The sequence below is a fragment of the Diceros bicornis genome, chromosome 6, assembly GCF_020826845.1.
Source record: "Diceros bicornis minor isolate mBicDic1 chromosome 6, mDicBic1.mat.cur, whole genome shotgun sequence".
Classification (NCBI taxonomy): Eukaryota; Metazoa; Chordata; class Mammalia; order Perissodactyla; family Rhinocerotidae; genus Diceros; species Diceros bicornis.
The window spans coordinates 14,050,963-14,071,672 of record NC_080745.1 but is presented as its reverse complement, the minus strand read 5'-3'; the positions used below and the strand labels follow the sequence as shown (position 1 = coordinate 14,071,672).

The 20,710-nt window shown below is 37.4% G+C and overlaps 1 protein-coding gene across 5 annotated transcripts in view; it reads right to left on the bottom strand.

Annotated features, from left to right (window-relative positions):
- The window catches only part of MARCHF8 (membrane associated ring-CH-type finger 8), a 123,641-nt gene that overhangs the window by 78,372 nt on the left and 24,559 nt on the right, over window positions 1-20,710 (bottom strand). For 3 of the 5 annotated variants that reach the window (XM_058542885.1, XM_058542887.1, XM_058542883.1), the window contains exon 2: window positions 20,402-20,552. The exons of the other annotated variants lie outside the window; for them this stretch is intronic. The gene's annotated coding sequence lies outside the window, so the exon portion shown is untranslated. The remainder of the gene's footprint in view (window positions 1-20,401; window positions 20,553-20,710) is intronic. 5 annotated transcript variants of the gene reach the window in all.

Here is a 20,710-nt window from a genome sequence, read left to right as displayed (position 1 = left end):
TTTCTGTGAGGAGTACATTTCTGAAGCCTCACAGAATTCAAGTCTAATTTTCCTACAGGAATAAAGTACAGGGATGCATTCTCAGGACACAGATGTTTACAACTATCACAGTGTTTGTTTTATGCTCCTTTTTAAGTTTTTTCAGTATTTCTTCTAATATTTTGTTTAGCGCTCTCCCTCAAAAAACAGCACAGCGCACCAAAAGAATAGTTCGCCTTTCTTCATGGTGTTTTATTACATCTGACTTTCATTCCAAAGTTACTGATTTTGGAGACTGCATTACTTCATATTTTACACAGAGTAAGATTTTATTAATATTTTCATGTCATATTATTTCCAGTTTGCATACTTTCTACAAAATACGACTGCACTGGAATGGTCTTTACACACCAGCAGAAATGGAGGCTCAGAACACGAACTTCTAGCAAACAGGAATATAGCATTATAACATCGCGGACAAGGGAAAGTTTGTACTTGTCCACTATCAATAAATCTCAGCATCTGCCCAGCGCTTAGAAGGCTGTCTGTTGCTTACACCACTTTTTTTCAGTATATGTTTGTTCCTGTTATTATGGCAGAAACAGATCTATGGCAGGAACTATTATCTTTCACAGAACACAGAAAAGAATAATAAACATGAGCTATTAGTAAATTTTTTTTCTTTTAATCATGGTTATAAAAGAAATCTCTTATTCCAAAATAGCAAAAGTCTTCTTTCCACCAGAGGAGAGCGGACTGTTCTCTCTTAACGACAGATTTCCTTGTACGAAAGAAGCCCACGTGCCCAGGATCTGACCATGCGATCAGGCACTTCCACTATTTAAATGATATTTACTGTAAAAGTTTCTCAATTTCCTGCCACCAATCATATAAACTTGCCCACAGCCCCCAACTCTTTCATGAATTATGTAAATTATATTACACAGTTCAGAGGAAGAGATGACCTCAGTTCTAGGAGTGTATCTGGGCTCTTTGCCCTCCTCCTCACCTGCCTATTCAGGGTCCTCACTCTATGAGCCATCCTCCTACCCTATATTTTCACCCTCTCCTTCCTATAGACTCCTTCACATCAACAAAATAATAGAATCATTTCCAAGGAAAATGCATAGAATAAGTAGTTATATCACTAAATATAAAAAATTATAAAATTCCACACTGATACAGAACTTTAAATGTCTCTCATCTTTAAAAACAAAAATAAAAATGCTTTCAATGCTCCTATCCTCTTTTCCTCTATAACCAAATTTTCTGAGTTGTCTACAATGTTCTTCACTTTCTTGCCTTTCACAACTCAATTCAATGAAATTTCCCCATTTTACAGAAACTATTCTTGGCCTTTCTTATTTACTGATCAAATTTAGGAGAAGAGCTCCAAATGAAAGGAACCAAAATAATACATCAAAAAAAGGAAAACTAGGGGAAATAAAGATAATTTTCTAAACTTTTTTCAACTCTTTAAAGTCAACCAACATCCTCTTAGATGTACAGATGATATACCATTCATAAAGCCAAAATATGATAATATTAAATAGAAAAAAAAGCACTCTTGAAAATTACAAATTATAAGTAAAATTAGAAATTCAACAGAAGGGTTAGAAAATTAAGTCACAGAACTTGCCAAGAAAGTAGTACAAAAATATGCAACAGAAAATAAGAGATAGGGCCGGCCCGGTGGCTTAGTGGTTAAGTGCGTGCGCTCCGCTGCTGGGGGCCCGGGTTCGGATCCTGGGCGTGGGCCAACGCACCACTTCTCCGGCCATGCTGAGGCCGTGTCCCACATACAGCAACTAGAAGGATGTGCAACTATGACATACGACTATCTACTGGGGCTTTGGGGGAAAAAAAAAAAGGTGGAGGATTGGCAATAGATGTTAGCTCAGAGCCGGTCTTCCTCAGCAAAAAGAGGAGGATTAGCTCGGATGTTATCTCAGGGCTGATTTTCCTCACAAGAAAAAAAAAAAGAAAGAAAGAAAATAAGAGAGAGAAGATAGAAGGATTTGAGGATATAAGACTACCTGTAGATCAGTTCAGGAATTCCAACATATGTCCCAAAAGGAGTTCTGGAGAGAAGGAGCAGAGAACACAGAAGGAGGAAAATAATAAAAGAAACGATACAAGAAATTCCCCAAAACTGAAAGACACAAGTCCCCAAATTGAAATGGCCCAGTAAGCACCTAGCATAATGCATTTTTAAAAAAAACTTAAAAAGGTCCACACCAAAGCATATTCATTATCATAAAATCCTAGGACATCAAGGACAAAGAAAAAATCTGAAAAAGAAAATGTCCGAGCTGGGGGTGGGGTGGGGTAGGGTGGAAGCATTACATTGCAAAGGGATATAGAAATCAAAATGGAATTAGACTTCTCAACAGCACCAGTACGAATGGATCCAAATGACAGAGGCACAACGCCTTCAAAATTCTGAGAGAATATTTTGAGATGGAACTTCATACCCAACTAAACTATCAAACAAATGAGAAGGGAGAATAATGGTATCTTGGGGGCATGACTGAAGTCAGAAAATAAATTTCCCATGCACCTTTTTAAAGAAAACTCTCGGAAGATGCACTCTAGAAAAATAAAGGACTAAATAAAGGAAGAGAAAAACACACACTGCACGAAACGGTCATTATAACAGGAGAGGCACAAAGTGAAGTTCCAGGATTGTAGCTGCACAGCAGGCCTAGAGAGTACTGGTACAGAATGGAGGAGATGTATGGAACACTTCCAGGGGCAGGTTTCCAGAACACGAGAAGTCTCAACAGGGAAGATGGAGGAACAGATAATATCATGGACATCTTAGAAGAACTAAGGATAAGCATAATAAAAATCATACAAGTGAATATATAAAGTAATTAACAACAACGAGAAAAGCATAGCAGAAAGAAAATGTAATCATTTGGCTCTAAAATGAACAATATTTCAATACTGATAATGGAGTCAACATTATAATGATATAAGCAACATTGTGACATAACCGAATTAGGAGGATGGGGAGAAGAAAGGGAGGGTATAAATGGAAGTCAATAGATAATGTCCAATATTTATAAGTCAAGAAATAGTATAAGCATATCATTTGAAAACATGGAGGCAACTATCACAAGACACAACTATGAAATATATGCAGCTGCCCCTATGGAGCAGGACAAGCGTGGAGGGGTGGAGCAAAGGACTGCTGTTTTTCATTACAGGACTTTAGGTAATACAATCTCCTATCCACAGCTCTAAAATTCAAAAAACTACCAAAACAAAACAACAACAACAAAAACCCTAGTTTTTCTTTACTTATATCTAACAATAAGACCTGATCTTACATGAACACTTTGTGGGCCACAACCTGACCTAAACTGACAGAAAGCTATTCATAGTATTCACTTATGCGACTTAGTGTAAATATTATCTTCAATGTAGAAATATTAATGTGTTTGATTAAGCAGTGTTACCCCAATGGGGGTAATTCAATAATACATACTATGTATAGATTACCTTTATAAATCTGAAAATTTCTAAAGTCAAAAATATTTCTGACCTAAGGGTTTTGGATAAGAGAATTTGGGCCTGCATTTCATTTTTCAAAAAGCTATGTGCATTAATTACTTTTTTTTTTTAATTTTGAAAACATTTTGAAGAAATAAATGGAAAGAAAGTATAAAGAGAATAATAGGCAGGAGACTCACGAGACCTTAAACAGATCAATACCTATTCCACATATTTTCCAAAAGTGGCATTATATCTGGGTCACTTTTTAGGTGCTGAATAAGGAAATTCCCTTGTCTCATTAAAATTTTTAAAAAGAAAGGGAGAAAACTTCACTTGATTCCTCATTCATCTCCTGGGATTGTTCCATCTATCCTGCTTTTCTAAAGCAAGACAGAGCTACTTGCTACTCTAGAGCTCTTCTACGCTCACCTTTGACATTTCTTCACTTTCCACACACATTTCATCTCACTGCAATCTGCGTTCTGTACAGTAAGGTCAACAATGCTCTCCATGCTGTAAAGCCTAAAGGACATTTTCTAGTCCTCATGTTATTTGACTTGACACATTTATTCTCTTTCTAGTTTTCAAATATTTCCTTCTTCTGACTTCCACGATACTACATTCTCCTAGTTTTCCTCCTACTTCTCTTTTATCTTTGCAGATCTGTCTCCTCTGGCACGACATTAAATGTTAGGATTCCTCAAAGCTCCATTTTACCCTCTCTGCTTCTCGTTCGGTATTCCCTTTCCCTGGGTTATCTAATCCATAACTTTGGTTTCAATGACCACCTTTGAGCACGTTACTCAAAAAGAAAATATTGATAAATCAGACGATCAAATTTAAGACCTTTGTGCTTTAAAAGACATTATTAAGAAACTGAAAAAACAGACTGGGAAAAATATATTTGACAATCATGTATCTGAAAAAAGACTTGTATCCAGAATACATACAGAACTACAACTTAAGAAGACACACAACCCAATCTAAAAATAGGCAAAAGATTTTAAGAGACATTTCACCAAAGAAAATATATGAATAGTTAATAAGCTCGTGAAATGATCTGCAAATTAAGACCACAATGAGATAACACTATATCCCCACTAGAATGGCTATCATCAAAAAGACAGTCAATATCAACCGTAGGATGTGGAGAAATTAGACCTATCATGTATTGCCGAAGAGAATATATAGTGGTATAGACACCTTGGAAAACAGTTTGGCAGTTTCTTAAAAAGTTAAATATAAACTTATCATATGATCCAGCAATTCTACTCCTCGGAATTGACCCAAGAGAAAGAAAATATAAGTTCACATAAAGACACATATAAGCATATTCATAGCAGCATTATTTCAGCAAAAACTGGAAACACGCCAAATGTCCATCAACCGATAGATAAAATGTGGCACATCCATACAATAAAATTGTACAGGAATTGAAAAGGAACAAACCAATGATACATGCTACAACATGGATGAACCTTAAAAACATTATGCAAAGTGAAAGAAGTCAGATGCAAAAGATTACAAATTGTATGATTCTATTTTCATGAAGTTTCTTGAAAAGGCAAATTTATAGGGACAGAAAGCAGATCAGTGGTTGCCTAGCATTGGGGGTAGGGGCAGGCACTAACTGCAAATGGGCACAAGGGATTTTGGGGGCCAACGGAAATGTCTCAAAAAGAGTGCACAACTCTAAATTTTTAACCTCACTGAAATGTACACTTAGAATGGATATTTAAATTATACCTTAAGATGCTCGTGTAACAAAGCCTACATGGCCCTATGTGGTTTGACCCCTATTTATCTATCCAATCTCATTTTGTACCACCGTCTCCCTCTACAGTCCAGCAACAGTGGCCTTCTTTCAGTCCCCTCAGACTTCTCAGCTCTTTGTTACTACCAGGGCCTTTACACATGATGTTCTCTGCCTGCAATGCTCTTCCTTCCCCTCATGATCTAATTAACATCTGACCATCCTCAGGAAATCCCACATTTACAGGTCTTTATGGCATCAGTGAAGAACCTCTACTTCATTAACAATTATCCCAGCTGGAATTTTACATTTGTAAAATTCTTTAATTAATGACTTTCTCCCTTATTGGGCTCTTAGCTTCCCAAAGGCTGAGATCCTATCTCATTTTGCTTACCTTTGTGTCTCTTCTCTCTAGCCAATGCCTATCACATAAAATCCATTCAATAAATGTTGGTTGGATCAATCTCTCTCAGACAGGAGCCAGAACTGGCTGGGAATTTTATTTGTAACTCAAACTATAACCAACACTGTTTACTGCCTCAAATGCTGATCAAATACCATAGCGGAAATTTAGAAAACACTAACAAAAATTCAGTATTTTTCATTCGGGTACAATTCATATCAATTGGGAAGAAACAATTGATTTTTAAATATCTGCAGCAGTCTGATAACATCAGACTAAGTTCAAAATTGTAATGGAATTCAAATATAATGAAATGTGATCCAAGTTTCTCTAAGAATAATTCTAAAAGGCCATAATTATAAGTTGTTAAGAATTATTGATAAAAGCTCTTTTAAGACAGAGGAAAAGTTTCATAAGTTACAGATGAGAAATTTCAATCTTTGAGTCAAATCCAATGAGGAATAGGTAGTAAGTTAACTGAAGACATATCTACACAGTCAAATAAGGGCACAAAACATGCCATCACACTAACAGTATCACTTCAAAGCCTTATTCCCTTCACTCAGCCAGGGAAGAAAGCTCTTCCACAAGCAGCCCACATCTGGGCCACTGTCTCACCCTCACTAAGCCACTGTATAGCAAGGCACAAACCTTAAGATATAAAGTTTACCCCACTCCTACCCTTTACTGAAATGAAGACCAAAGTTAACTTCAAAGTTATGAGAATTTTAGAGAAGATGGTAGAGCTACACCACAAGGTCTCCATATGCCACACACCAAAAAAGAAGTCTGAGACAAAGCTTTGTTATTTAGACTTGGCCTGTTAACACTATGCATTTCAAGAACAATGAGCTTATTAAAAAATATCAAAATGAATTAAAAATTTTAAATGCAACAGGATAAAGCAATAACTACCAGAAAATACATATGCAATTCCCAAAAGTGAAGAAATCATAAAACACACAAACATATCCTCAGACTAGATAAAGTTTACGCAGAAACAAATAAAACACTACAGTTTGTGAGTCCCCTAGAATAATTCAGAGCATGACTAAAGGTAATACAGAGTAAAATCAATGTTACATAAAAGAATAAGAAATAAGCAATGCTGGAGATAAGTAGAAAATGAAATCCAAAGTATAAATGGTTTAAACAGATGACAAAGCAAAAGAACTAAACTGAAAAGTATAGAAATACCACTTGTGAATAAGAATGCTGGAGGAAAGAGAGCAACAAATGAAAGCATCTGCAAGTCCTAAGTGCTCTACACGCATTATCTCATTTAATTCTCACAGCAGTGCCAGGAGGTAGAGAAACTGCTTTATCTCCATTTCACACATGGCTTAGAGAAGTTAAAGAACTTGCCAAAGGTTTCATAGCCATATTTCACTAAACGTGGTAGCCTGTGGCAACTTACAAAGTGAACCTAAAATATATAGGTTTTTTTCTTTTTTATCTCACTGTGACACTGCTGTTGGAAACACAAAGATAAAACCTGGTGTGTTGCTGGCTTTGTTATGTAAAGAAGAGTTATTAAAATCACCATGGATACAGAAGGTAACATGGAATCCACATTTGAAGTATTAAATAGTAAAATGCTTTTTACTGCACTGTTGTCTATATGGAGGGACAACTGACCAACGTAATAGATATACTTGCTAAAAATTTGAGAAAGATAATAATTTAGATATTTCAAAAATGGATATTTTAAGGCAGTAAGATGTGCCTCAAATAGTTGGGTCCAATTTATAACAGATATTTTAACTTTATCATTTTGAGTTCACTTGCAAATTTATATCACAAGCCACAGAAAAATATTGCATTTTAAAACCATAATCCATAACCTTAAACTATTATAACTATATAAAACTATAGCCATATCTTTAAACTATTCAAAATTATTCAAGGTAAGTTTCCAACATGCAAACTCAAAGGTTGGAGCCAAGAAGAGGGGCAGAGGAGACTCCAGGTATGCCCAACAATGCTGCCCAGTGGGAGGAGAATGGCCCCTAAAGAACTGATGGAGCCTTATGCTAGAAGTCCTTAGCCAAATCCAAGTGCTTCACCAGGAGAGAGGAGACGTGCTGCAGACTGAAGGCCAGTGTGTGCAATTTAGAATCCCAAAAAGCAGAGCAACAGAGAGGAGCCAAGGCAGATCACAAGTGAATGAGAAGATAATTCAGGGCAGGAGGGACTCAGCATGAGACAGTGTATGGCATCCTTGACTTCTCCATTGACTCGGGGAAACCTCAGTAGAATCACTCCACTATGTGTGTGAATTAGGTGAACCAGGCATGATTACTTGGAAAAGAGCGGGGTCTAACATCTAGATTTTCTAGAAGATTCTGAACCTGAGGAAAGTTAAGGAATAGCCATGTGTATTCCTTGCTAACAGGACAAATACAAGAATACTGAAAATATCAGAGTCAACAAAACGGAGAGAGGAGATTTGTTGGTGTTCTTTCAGCATTTCACTCCTGAGAAAGAGCAGTGTGAGTCTGACTAAACTTAGAGACGGAAAACACCTTTAATGAGGTACAGAAATAGTCTACTTTCTTTAGTTCCTCCAAGTGCTCTTCAATGCTTTCCTGCAGACAACAGTGTCTGATTCTTACAGAAGAGGACAGGAGAACGGAGGAGAGGTCAAGGCCGCAGCAGCCCAGGGGTCTTCCTGGGCATTCACCACACTGTAACAAAGTGACCTGCATACATTTCTCCCTCCCTCACAGGACTGTGGGCTCCTTGAGGGTTTAGTAATGAGGCCATGATTAGAATTACAGGCATAGATTCCAGCCATTTATCACAGGACATTTCCGTTTGCTATTGCTGGGTAAGAAACTTCCCGAACCTGAGTTGCTTAAACATCAAGAATTTCTTATTTCTCACAATTCCATGGGTTGGCTGGGCAGTTCTTCTGCTTCTCTTATCTCACTTACTCATGCTGCTCCACTGGGCCCAGGTCAGCTGGGGGGATGGGCTTAGTGGGGAAGGCTGGGCCTCCCTTTCCATGTGGCCTTCCTCCCAGGCTTCTTCACATAGTGGCAGCAGCTTGCTGAGAGGTGAAGTCACATGACAAAGCCCAGAGTCAAGGGTGGGGAAACAGACTCTACCATTTGATGGGAGAAACAAGCAGAGTCACATTGCAAAGGGACAGAGACATGGGGAGGTGATTCATTAGGGGTCATTTTGTACCAATTTACCACACATTGTTTTCGCTATTTTTCTCTCTGATAATAATTATTATATTTATTGGTAGAGTTTTTTTTTATTATAAAGTGTTATTACACTTATTACATCTAAAAAATTAATTATTTCTTTAATTTGTAATGTGAAAAAAAGTTACTACACTCTATTTCTAATTCAGAATAATGGACCTAAAAATATTTCAAGACTTAGAGACGAGAAATTACTTATGGCAGCAATTTACACCATTTGAAGATCTCATGTTTGTTCACAAACACATGGATCTTTTGAAGCAGCTTTACTAAGGTGATAGAGGAAGGAACTTGGGCCACATTTTATAATAGAAAAATCTAAGTAATTATATTTCATTTAAGTGCTTCCTACAAAAGGAATTCTCGGCACATAACACTATATAATGTAGCATATAATGCTGGTAGTGCAGACAGCCCTGTGCCAACCCAGTCATCCCAGGCTGGAGCAAGCATCTTCTCTACTTACTGCAGTCAAGCGGAGAAACAGAATGGGGCTTCCCTCACCTACTACCTCCCTCACTGTCCGAGATATGACTGTTCAGCCAGGACAAATCTCAACGACCCCTGTACATGCCATGGTCAACTCTACCCTTGTTCATTTTTCCACCCTCTTGGGATGCTCTCCACACTCTGCCCACCAGACCAAAACCTCCCTGGGCCTTAAGAGCACATCTCAAAGTTTATCTCCTCTTCAAGCAAATAAACAGCAAGACAAGTTCCCCCTCCCCTTTCTTACCACCCATAGCACTTACCCAATATTCTTTACAGTTTAATCACATACAAAATGGTCCTTCAATATATGAGATGGCTAATTTTATGTGTCAAGTTGACTAGGCAGCAGTATCCAGATATTTGGTCAAACATTATCTAGGTGTTTCTGTGAAGGTATATTTTTAGATGTGATTAACATTTAAATCAGTAGACTCTGAGTAGAGCAGATTACTTCCATAACATGGGTAAGCCTCATCTAATCATTTGAAGGCCTTAATAAAAAAAGACTAACCACCCCTGGAAGAAGAAAGAATTCTGCCAGCAGACTGTCTTGAGACTCAAACTCAGGAGTCAACCCTTTTCTGGGTTCCCAGCCTGCCAGCCTATCCTACAGATCTTGGACTTGCCAGCCTCCAAAATTGCATGAGCCAATTTCTTAAAATCAATCATCAAAATCCCTCTCTCTCTCTCCACGTATATATAGATAGATACATAAATATAGATAGATAAATAGATATCTTATTGGTTCTGTTTCTTTGGAGATCCCTGAACTAATACAATATACCATATTTTTTAGATTATTCCCTGCAGCATATACAGCTTGGTCTACTTAAAAGGCTGAATTCTCTTTGGACCATTACATATTTCTTTAGGATTCCCCACAATGTTCTGGATCATCATATATTTCTTTAGTGTTCCCTACAGTGTTCTATATAGAGCAGGGGTGAAATATTTCTGGAACTTTACTTGGTGTTTCTTTATGACAAAACTTTGCTTCCTTCCAGTTTCCTAACCTTTCTGCCCCACTGATTGTGATATGCAGAGAAATGCATAACAAAGCAGTAAATTGAAAGAAAGCAACACTAGCCCCATTTTCTTATGGATAAATCCCAAAGGTAGTTAAAGTCTATTAAGAATTGGCAATTTTAATATTATATTAATTTGACCATGGGTGGTAAATGTGACAAAACTTTGGTTTATTGTTTGCTCTATAATCCTGGAACCCATTCTTTTTAGTTTTTTTCCCTCTAGATAGCACTCTCTAGTGAAAAAGCTATAGTTACAGAAAAAATATTTCAGTCAATCATCAAAATAATAACCCAAGACCTAATTTAAAAGTAATATAAATGCAAATCAGGAAATAGTTATTTGTTTTTAAAGTCAGCTATCACTTCTCAGAGATTTTTAGCTCACTGTAAATCCCTTCTCTTTGGGAAGACATAAAATATATGAATCAATTAATCTAATCAAACAAATGGACAGGCATCTATTTTCATAAAGATAAGAAAGCCAGTCTGACTCAAACATTTGAAATGGCTCATCCAACATTTTCTGAGCACCTTCTAAACGCCAGGCTCCTATGGGGAACTGGGAAGTTTTAGAAGGACACTGATGCTATCCATTCCCTCCCTAAAACATATTAGCTAATGCCCAGGACATATAGAACGCTCACATTTAGTAAGCTACTCTCAGCGATGAGTACATTTCTGCTCCCACCAATTGACTTACGTGCACATCAAAAATCTACTGTTTATACCTGTTAAAAGTATCCAGATTAGGCCCAAGATGGACTTTCTCATGCTAAACCCCACATCAACAAACCAAAACTGAACGAAGTTTCTATGCTTAAGTCTCCCAGAAAGGAAGGCCTAGAGGTCAACCAATCAGCACTTGCCTCATCAGCAGTTACCTTATCTGGCTCCAAGACTTCCCTTTGCTCCAAGACTTCCCTCTGCTCCATATATGGAAAGTAACCCTGCTTCAACTAATCAGCAAATGCCCAGTATAATTTCCTTATTCCTGCTCACTTTGGTCTATAAAAATCTCTCCTGCCTTGTACAGTGTTCAGAGCACTCTTATATCTGCTAGATTGGATGCTGCCCAATTCATGAATTGTTGAATAAAAGCCTACTAGGTCAGTAAATTGTCTGTGGAAAATTTTCTTTTAATATACCCAAATCCATTTATGTCAGTTGTACCCGTTACTGCAATTGTATAATTTAATACTATGCTACCCAATCACAAATGAGTAAAAATGTGGCTACAAAAAGAAAAAGTTGTTATTTTTATAAAAACTAAGTTGACTACTTCGGAAATTATCCATAAAGGCATATTATTTTCCTTAAAATTTTTTGACAAATTGGTTATAAGTAAAACAACTACAAAAGACTAGGAAAAAAAATCCCAAAACACTAGAATTCTGTGCTCAGATTGCTTCAAAAGTTTCTCAAGTTTCAATCTACTTTGAAGAAACTGAAATTATAAAATATCAAAGTTACTGTATGGATATAGTTTATACAAGAACAATAATCTGGAACTCTAATCAGTGGACCCACACTCAAAGAAGACTCCTACCCTAGGTCAAAAGATTGGCTTCTCACATTCCCCACTACTACCAGAACAATCCACCAGTAGAAGTAACCTTGAATCTGAATGCTTCCTAAAGTCAAGTTATTCTACTTAAAACCAAAACCCCCTTGAAGGGTGGCAAAATTTCAAAAAAATATATATGTACCAACTACTTACTACAGCACTATGTGTAACAGCAAGAGACTAAAAACAACCTAAATGTCTATCAATATAGGACTGGATGAATAAACTACAGTACACTCACACAATGGAATGTGATATAGCTGCCAAAAAAGCACAAAGAATGACTCTATATACTTGTGTTGCGTGATCTCCAAGAAATAATAGGAAGAGTAAAAGCAAGGAGAGAAAATTATATATATTGTGCTACCATTCAACTAAGATGGGGTTGGGAGGCAGCAACAAATATGTACTTGTGCATGCACATGCGTGCACGCCCACTTGCTTATGTGTTTTAAATGAAGTAAGGGGGAGAGAGGAACAGAATGGAGGGAACAAGGATCTAAACTAGCCTTTTTTGATTCTGCCTTGTCCTGCAGACTTGGCTCTGGGACATGTACATGTTTTCCACAATTATTAACAAAAATTTAAAAATCAGAAAACTTTTTAATCTCTAAAATTTAAAAGCAAAATGAAACAAACCTAAATATTTATTGAATCCGGTGGTGTAACCACGCAAAAAGGAATTATTTCAAATGACTTAAAACACAAGTTCACCAGGCCGTCCCGGTGGCACAAGCGGTTAAGTGCGTGCACTCTGCTGCGGCAGCCCCGGGGTTCACCGGTTCAGATCCCGGGCACGCACGGACGCACTGCTGGGCAAGCCATGCTGTGGTGGTGTCCCATATAAAGTGGAGGAAGATGGGCATGGATGTTAGCCCAGGGTCAGTCTTCCTCAGCAAAAAAGAGGATTGGCAGATGTTAGCACAGGGCTGATCTCCTCACAAAAGAAAAAAAAACAGATGTTCACCATATATCCCTAGAGGAATCTCTCCTAAGAATAAAAAGAATTAATTGGAGAAAAATGTTTTTTAATTATTAAACCATTTTCAGTAATCATATTGTTACTAACAGTACTGATAAATAAGTATGGTATCAATATTGCTAGGAATCAAGACTTTTAGCATGAGATACAAATATGAAATCAAAGAAGTTCAATAAAATCCTTTATCCTAAATTTGAAATGGAAAAATCAGTATGAAACTCATGAAGTGTTTTCTTTTAAAAACAACATATTTCCTAGCTCTGTCCACTCAAAAAGCCAAGAAGCAACGAGCAACCTGTGGTATCCTAACTGTGGTCTCTAAACACAACTTCCACTAAAAGGAACCAGGGCTCATTGAAGAAAAGGCTGAAACCTAGATCTACACTTGGAAATGTATAAGATGAGCCTGGACATCTTGTCACACCAGAAAGCAAGAAGCCATCAGAGGCGTTCATGTCAAAAAGACCCAAGAGCCAACCTGAGGGTGCTCTCACTGGCCAAAGAAGGGACAACTTGTTCATCAATAAAAATAACTGTGATGGACTTAAAGAAAATAATCAAATATGTTAAAATTCATGTGTTCATAATGATATTTTTAAAAATAAAGAAAAAAATCATTGGCCATCTTTGGAGATATTAAGGACCCTCCAAGAGTTATAAATAACAGCAAAGAATCACTAACTTAACCTGTTTTCGCTATATGAACTGTACCTCCGGGTAATCAAATAATTGATAAAGAGAAACTTCTCTACAAAAGTATTACAGCTAATAAATGAAGAAGGAATGATGAAATTAGGATAGCAACATCTTACAAACCTTTGATTAAATAATGACTTTATGCAAATTATGTGGCCACTAATATCACGAAGAAAAAAACAATCAGACATTATGTGCTATTGGAAACCCACCCTCTATGAAATATTCTTGCAACAAAAATGAACCTAAATCAAATCAAACCTCCAAAATTAACATTCAGTTTACAGGAGACATGGGGTGAGGCTGGAGGATAAACAAGTTAAATGACACCACTGGGATGCATTCAGCAAAAATTCATAGTATGGGCAACTCCACAAGATAAATGACAAGATTTCTTCAGCAAATACATCTGAAGAACAAAGAAAATAACTAACAAGGGGAACCTACATGTTAAAAGAAAACATAGTAACTGAATGTAATATGTGGATGGACCTTGTTTAGATCCTGATTCAAAAAATCATCTGCCAAAAAAAAGGTATGGAATAACTTCCGGGTGATAGTGGTATTGCGATCAATTTTAAGAAAACAGCTCTTATCTTTCAGTGAAAGTACTGAAATATTTAGATAAAATGATATAATAACTAGAATTTGCTTCAAAGATGCAGCGTGAGGGGGGGTATTAAGGAAACAAAGGAGGCTGTGAGTGGACACCAGCTGGGGGATGGACACAGAGCAGTTCATTGCACTATTCCTCTACTTTTGCATATATTTTCAATTTTTCCTAATTAAGTTTTAAAAATTCGATGAACGACTTTACATCTATATGCTTTAAGTTAATAATAACATGTTCATGATATACACAGTTTTCCCATTCTACAGTTCTTTCAGTGTAAGTGGCAATACTTGTACTCTTTCATCTGTCCTCTGGGGCACATGCCCCTTATTTCTCTAAACTATAAAATAAAAGCACAGAGCCTGCTACACAGGAGGTGCTCAATAAATGTTAAAATGAATAAATTCTGTTTGCTATACATCACCCGTGCTCTGGTAAACCTTCCAATAACGCTAATCTGTTGATTCAGTTTGTGGTAAACAATGAGTAAATAGAACCAAGTATAAAAAAATAAGGTAAAAAATCCAAAACCCTGTACTTAACCTTTAAATCTATATTCCACAAACGATGCTTATTCTTTTTTTTTTTTATTGTGGTAAAAAACACATAACAGATCAAATTAACCATTTTTAGGTGTACAGTTCAGTAGTTTTCACAGTGCTGTGAAAAGATCTCCAGAACTTTTTCAACTTTGAAAACTGAAACTCTATACCCATTAAACAAAAGATGCTTATTCTTAATACTTCCTACTCATTGCCTATTCTATCCTATACATCCCTCTAGCTACCAGAACAGCTTTTAAAGTATAATCCTTCTGACAATAAACTTTATGGATCACTAGCACAATAATAGCATATTTACAAAAAAACAGGTGGCTAGCTCGGTGGCGTAGTGGTCAAGTTTGCACGCTCTGCTTCGGCAGCCTGGGGTTTGCAGGTTCGGATCCCGGGCATGGACCCCCACACCACTTATCAAGCCATGCTGAGGCAGGGGTCCCACATATAAAATAGAGGGAGATGGGCATAGCTGTTTGCTCAAGGCCAATCTTCCTCCGGAAAAAGAGGAGGACTGGCAACGGATATTAGCTCAGGGCTAATCTTCCTCACCAAAAAAAAACAAAACAAAAAACAAAAAAACAAAAACTAGTCCTTAAAGGAAATGGGAGAGGTCAGAAGTATGACGGTCAGAAGATCCATATGAATTCCTGTGCAGAGAAGAGTACAGGGCTGGAATGTGGCTTCAGGGTCACTCTGAATGGGAGTGAGGGGCCAGAAGAGGCAAGCCCACAGCTAAGAGAAGTCAAACGAGGCAGCACTGCTTACAGAAGTAGTAGTCCTTTCGTGGATACATTACCACTCCTCCAGCTCCTCCACAACAAGGATGGCAAGACCATTGATAAGTACAAGGCACCAATCTAACAGATGCTTTACATCGTGTACTTAGGAAAGCACTGTGCCAAGCCTCATTGAATAGACTTTTAGTTAAATACCCCTTCAGGCCCACAAGAGAAATAAATAATAATAATGACTTGGCTATAAATTTGGTAACAATCACCAACCATGGTGTAAATATTTAACAAATATGTAAGGAAAAAGATCACTGATACTTTTCTGCCTGTTACTACAGTTTTAATTAACTTTGGTATTTCTATCTTACAAAAATGAATCCTGAGTCAATCACTACCTCTGAAAATCACTTTCATACAACATTATTCTTCTGAAGCACAACTCCCAGCTCAGCTGCACTGGGACCACTCCAGGAAAGACAGAGAAATTCTGCACATGACTGAGGATATTCGCAGGGTCAGACCTGACAAAGGCTGGTTTACAAAAAAAGACCAAGAAATCTCCAGTGGCGGGAGGGGGGAGGTTACGATTCACCCTAAAGCAAGAGTCCGGGTTTAATCCAAAGAAAGTCATAGAACATGGGAACAGGGTAGTGGCTTGGAGGACAACATGGTGTCCGTCACTCACACTACGCTGCTTAAAACAAGGGAACTGTAAACAGATTTAGACACATCTCAAAAAGGCTCTCCATAACAACAAAATTTCCAGGAATCAGCAGCACAGGAAGTATCAGCTGTTAGCCACAAAACTGATAGTAGCATGGGTGATAATGACCATCCTGGTGGCCCAGCCACGGCGGTTGCCCTGTCAACACAACTACGTTTGCACTGGAAACAGAGGCACAGGGGTGGAAGCTCTCAGTTCAGCCTCCAGCACCAGCAGGCTGTGTGCGGGTGTGTGTGTACACACAAACACACATATGTATATGTGTGTCTAACACCCAATTATTAACAGTGCCGCTGGAAAGCATCCAGGGAGAAAATGGGGGTGGAATCACAAGGGAACTTTCACTTTCGCTATATTGACTGTTTTTTACAATTATGTAGTACCACAAATAAAACTTATATTTTGAAGAAATCAAATCTACATAAAGTAGAGCATTTTGATGCCTAAAGGGAAGAAAATATGTAGTAAAATTTAATACAGAATTTATAATCAATCCCCATTTGTGCTTTGACAATTCCTGACTTTTTAAATCAAATAAATATTCCAAGCGAATATACCTTACAAAAGGTGTGGTTTAAAAAGTAATAATTTCCTGGCAATTTCAGTTATTCAGGAAGAACCTAAATTTTAGGAAAATAATGAATAACTTTAGCCTTGTTCTAATCATCTGGAAATTGGAAGTTAGTAAACGTCTCATAAAGTTAATAGGCCCTTGGAGGCAGCACAATATAAAAGTACAAGGTTCAGAGTCAGGGAACCTAGTCTGAGACCTGGGTTTGCCACCACTGCTGGTGAGCCTGTGCCAGAACAAACATTAACAGAGAGTGTACTGCGCCACAGGCTGGTTCCACACACTTTACATATATAGTAGTCCCCATCTTATCCAGGAGGGATATGTTCCAACATCCCCAGTGAATGCAAACCCTACATATACTATGTTTTTTCCTATACATACTTGCCTATGATAGAGTTTAATTTATGATAGAGTTTAATTTATAAATTAGGCACAGTAAGAGATTAACAACAACAACTTCTCTTTGGCATATCCAAATTGCCAGCATCACTACTCTTGCGCTTTGGGGCCATTAGTAAGTAAAATAAGGGTTACTTGAACACAAGCATTGCGATACCATGACAGTCGATGTCATAACCCAGAGGGCTACTAAGTGACTAATAGACGGGTAGTGTATACAATGTGGATATGCTGGACAAAGAGATGATTCATGTCCTGGGTAGGATGGAGCAGGAGGGCGCAAGATTTGATCACGCTACTCAGAACAGCAAGCAATTTAAAACTTACAAATTGTTTATTTCTGGAATTTTCCATTTAATATTTTCGGGACTGTGGTTGACCACACGTACCAAAGCACAGAAAGTGAAACTGTGGATAAGGGGGGACTACGGTACTAACTATATCAATCCTCACAACTCTATGAGACAGATCCTATAATTATCTCCATTTTATCCCTGGGGAAACTGAGACACAGAAGAGTGGACTGGCGTGCTCAAGGTCCCTCAGCTGGAGAGGGCTAGTCTAGATGGCATCAGCGAGCTAGCCCCAGAGTCTGTGCTCTGAATCAGTGAACTGTGAAGACTGGCCCAGGCCTTTCATAGTTTCCTCATTTAGCAGGGATCCTCATGTCCCTTTGCCTTTATGCATTTTAACTTATGGCTCTTAAAAAGAATGAATTACATAACAAATGTGGATAGTGTTTTGCAAATTGTACAGTGGTATAAAGATGATAGTTAAATGTCTACCATCCACAAACATGCTATGATTTTTCATTTGACTTTGTATTATAGAACACAATATAAAGGATTTTTAAGAAATAAAATAGTCCCTAAAGCCATTTCTTGCATTACTGATTCAAACACATAAAAATTTGTTTTCATTTAATTGGAGATGCTCTTATGGATAATGATATTTCAATAAACATGAACATTAAATCTCTGAGATTAACACCTCCATAAATATGACTGGAAATCTGAATTTCTTCCTTGGCTAAAATCTCAAAAGCAAAAAAATTCCAAGTGTGCATTACATTCACCACAGTTCTCACATGAGAATAAACAGGATAGGAATTTTTAATTCGCCAAATTTATTTCTGCAACAGGATCATTAGTTTTCTAGGTTAGAGAGCTTTTATTTTTATATTCTTCATGGTTCCAAAAAGAATTTTAAACAGCTTAGAAGGATACAGGCTAGACATGTCATCAGGGCACCCAGCTGAGGGAGGGGCCATAGGCAATCAGGGTTTGATCACATGAGCCTTCCTTCCTCCAACACACAGATCAGGCCCCAGGGATAACCATTATGCTGGCTGGGGAGAGGCTAGTTAGGTAAGCTGGCATGTGGAATCTGGACACATGGGGCCAGAATCCATACTAGGAATTAGGCACTTAATAAAAGGAATTGAAGCTGAAAGGATACATGGAGTAAGGGAAGATCCTCAAAGATTCACAAGCAAGGCCAAGGTCAGCTGAGTTGAGAACTGTGAACAAACGATATGAAATAGAGAAAAGATACCACAGAGGATGAGGAAGCCTTCTAGGCTCAAGGAAAAAATGAAGCAGACACGAAGAGAACAGAAGAGATGCAATGAGCTACTAAACGTATCTGTCCCTAGAATTATGTCAGATCCTGATAGCCCTTCGCTCTAGTTTCCTTGTGGCCTTTAACACTTTTTTTAAAAAACACTTAAGTGAGAGTCTATTCATTAAAATCAAAAAAGCCTTATACACAATGCATACAATGATAAGATATATTTAAATACGCAAGGGAAATGAGGCAAGGAGAAAAAGGAATAAGAAAAAAGTAACATAGTCCCTTTCCTAGTTCTTTATGATAAAACTGTCTTCTGCACACACAGGAAAGCATTCCAAATTTCTATGATGGCAGGGCATTTTTCCAGCTCATTCAAAAATGGTAACAAATAACTAGAGAATATGTTTAGAACAAGGGAAACAAAAATTTCATCTTTTATTTATTTAAATAGTTCATATGTAGTTACTCTTTGATTAGACGAGATTAGAGAAGACCCTCACTCTTTAGATAGTATGACAGTACAGGCTTAATTTGAGCATTTTGCCAAGAGTTAGTAATACAAAGTCTGGTTCAATTACTTATAGTTTCAATTCCATGCTGCTTAATTTCATCATCATATCATAATGTCATTTCTGTCAGGACAGTTGAAATTACATTAATGAGCTATCTACTTAAATGTATTGATTTCATAGAAGCGCTATCTAGTATGTGAAGAAGGTAGTCTTCATTCATGACATCATCAGTAATTAATTCAGAATATAAAAATCAATATATCGGGAGAATGAGAAGACAAGCCTGGGAGAAAATATTTGTAAAAGACACATCTGATAATGGACAATTATCTAACATACACAACTCAACAATAAGAAAACAACCAACCTGATTAAAACACAGGCCGAAGACCTTAACAGACACCTCACCAAAGAAGATATATGGATGGCAAATAAGCACAGGAAAAGATGTTTCACATCATATGTCACCAGGGAAATACAAATGAAAACAACAATGGGATACCACTACACACCTATTAGAATGGCAGAAGTCAAGAACACTGACAACACCAAATGCTGGTGAGTACGTGGAGCAACAAAAACTCTCATTCAATGCTAGTGGTAATGCAAAATGGTACAACCACATCAGAAGACAGTTTGGAGGTTTCTCACAAAAGTAAATTTACTCTTACCATATGATCCAGCAATTGCATTCCTTGGTATTTACCCAAATGAATTGAAAACTTATGGCCACACAAAAACCTACACATGGATGTTTATAGCAGCTTTATTCATAATTGCCCAAACTTAGAAGAGACCAAAATGTCCTTCAGGAGGTAAGTGGATAAATAAACTGCGGTATATCCAGACAATAGAGCAGGGCTATGAATAGTAACTAATTTAGCAGGCCCCAAAATGCTGAATTCTAAGCTGGCAGTGGGGAAGCCATGAGACAGCTAATTCATACTGTAATACTCCTGCAAAAGGCTGAGGAACTGACAACATTAGGTAGTTCCAGAAGGATTGGGGGCTTAAGGTAAAGTTAGAATCAGGAGGATAATGGATAAACTAATCAAGAAGTTGTTAGTACCCCTTCCCACTCACAAGGCCAGGTGAATAAAATGTACCTGTAATGAGTACTAAGTACTGGTACTCTGAAAAGTAGATGACGTCATCCAGGACAAAAGTGCTCCCTACTTCCTAGCAGAATTCACATTCAAATGGTCGCTTGAGGAAAATATCTCCAATTGACATCCTTTGGACTTTCCCAGACTAAATCTGAAAAAAAAAAGCTCATGATCAAAATTTACCATATACACAAAGAAATATGTCTCTATGAGTGAGAGACAGCAGAAACAACAAACAACAGAAACAATATCTGAAGAGATAAGAGCTGAGAATTTTCAAAAACAGATGAAAGACTTGGATCAAGATTC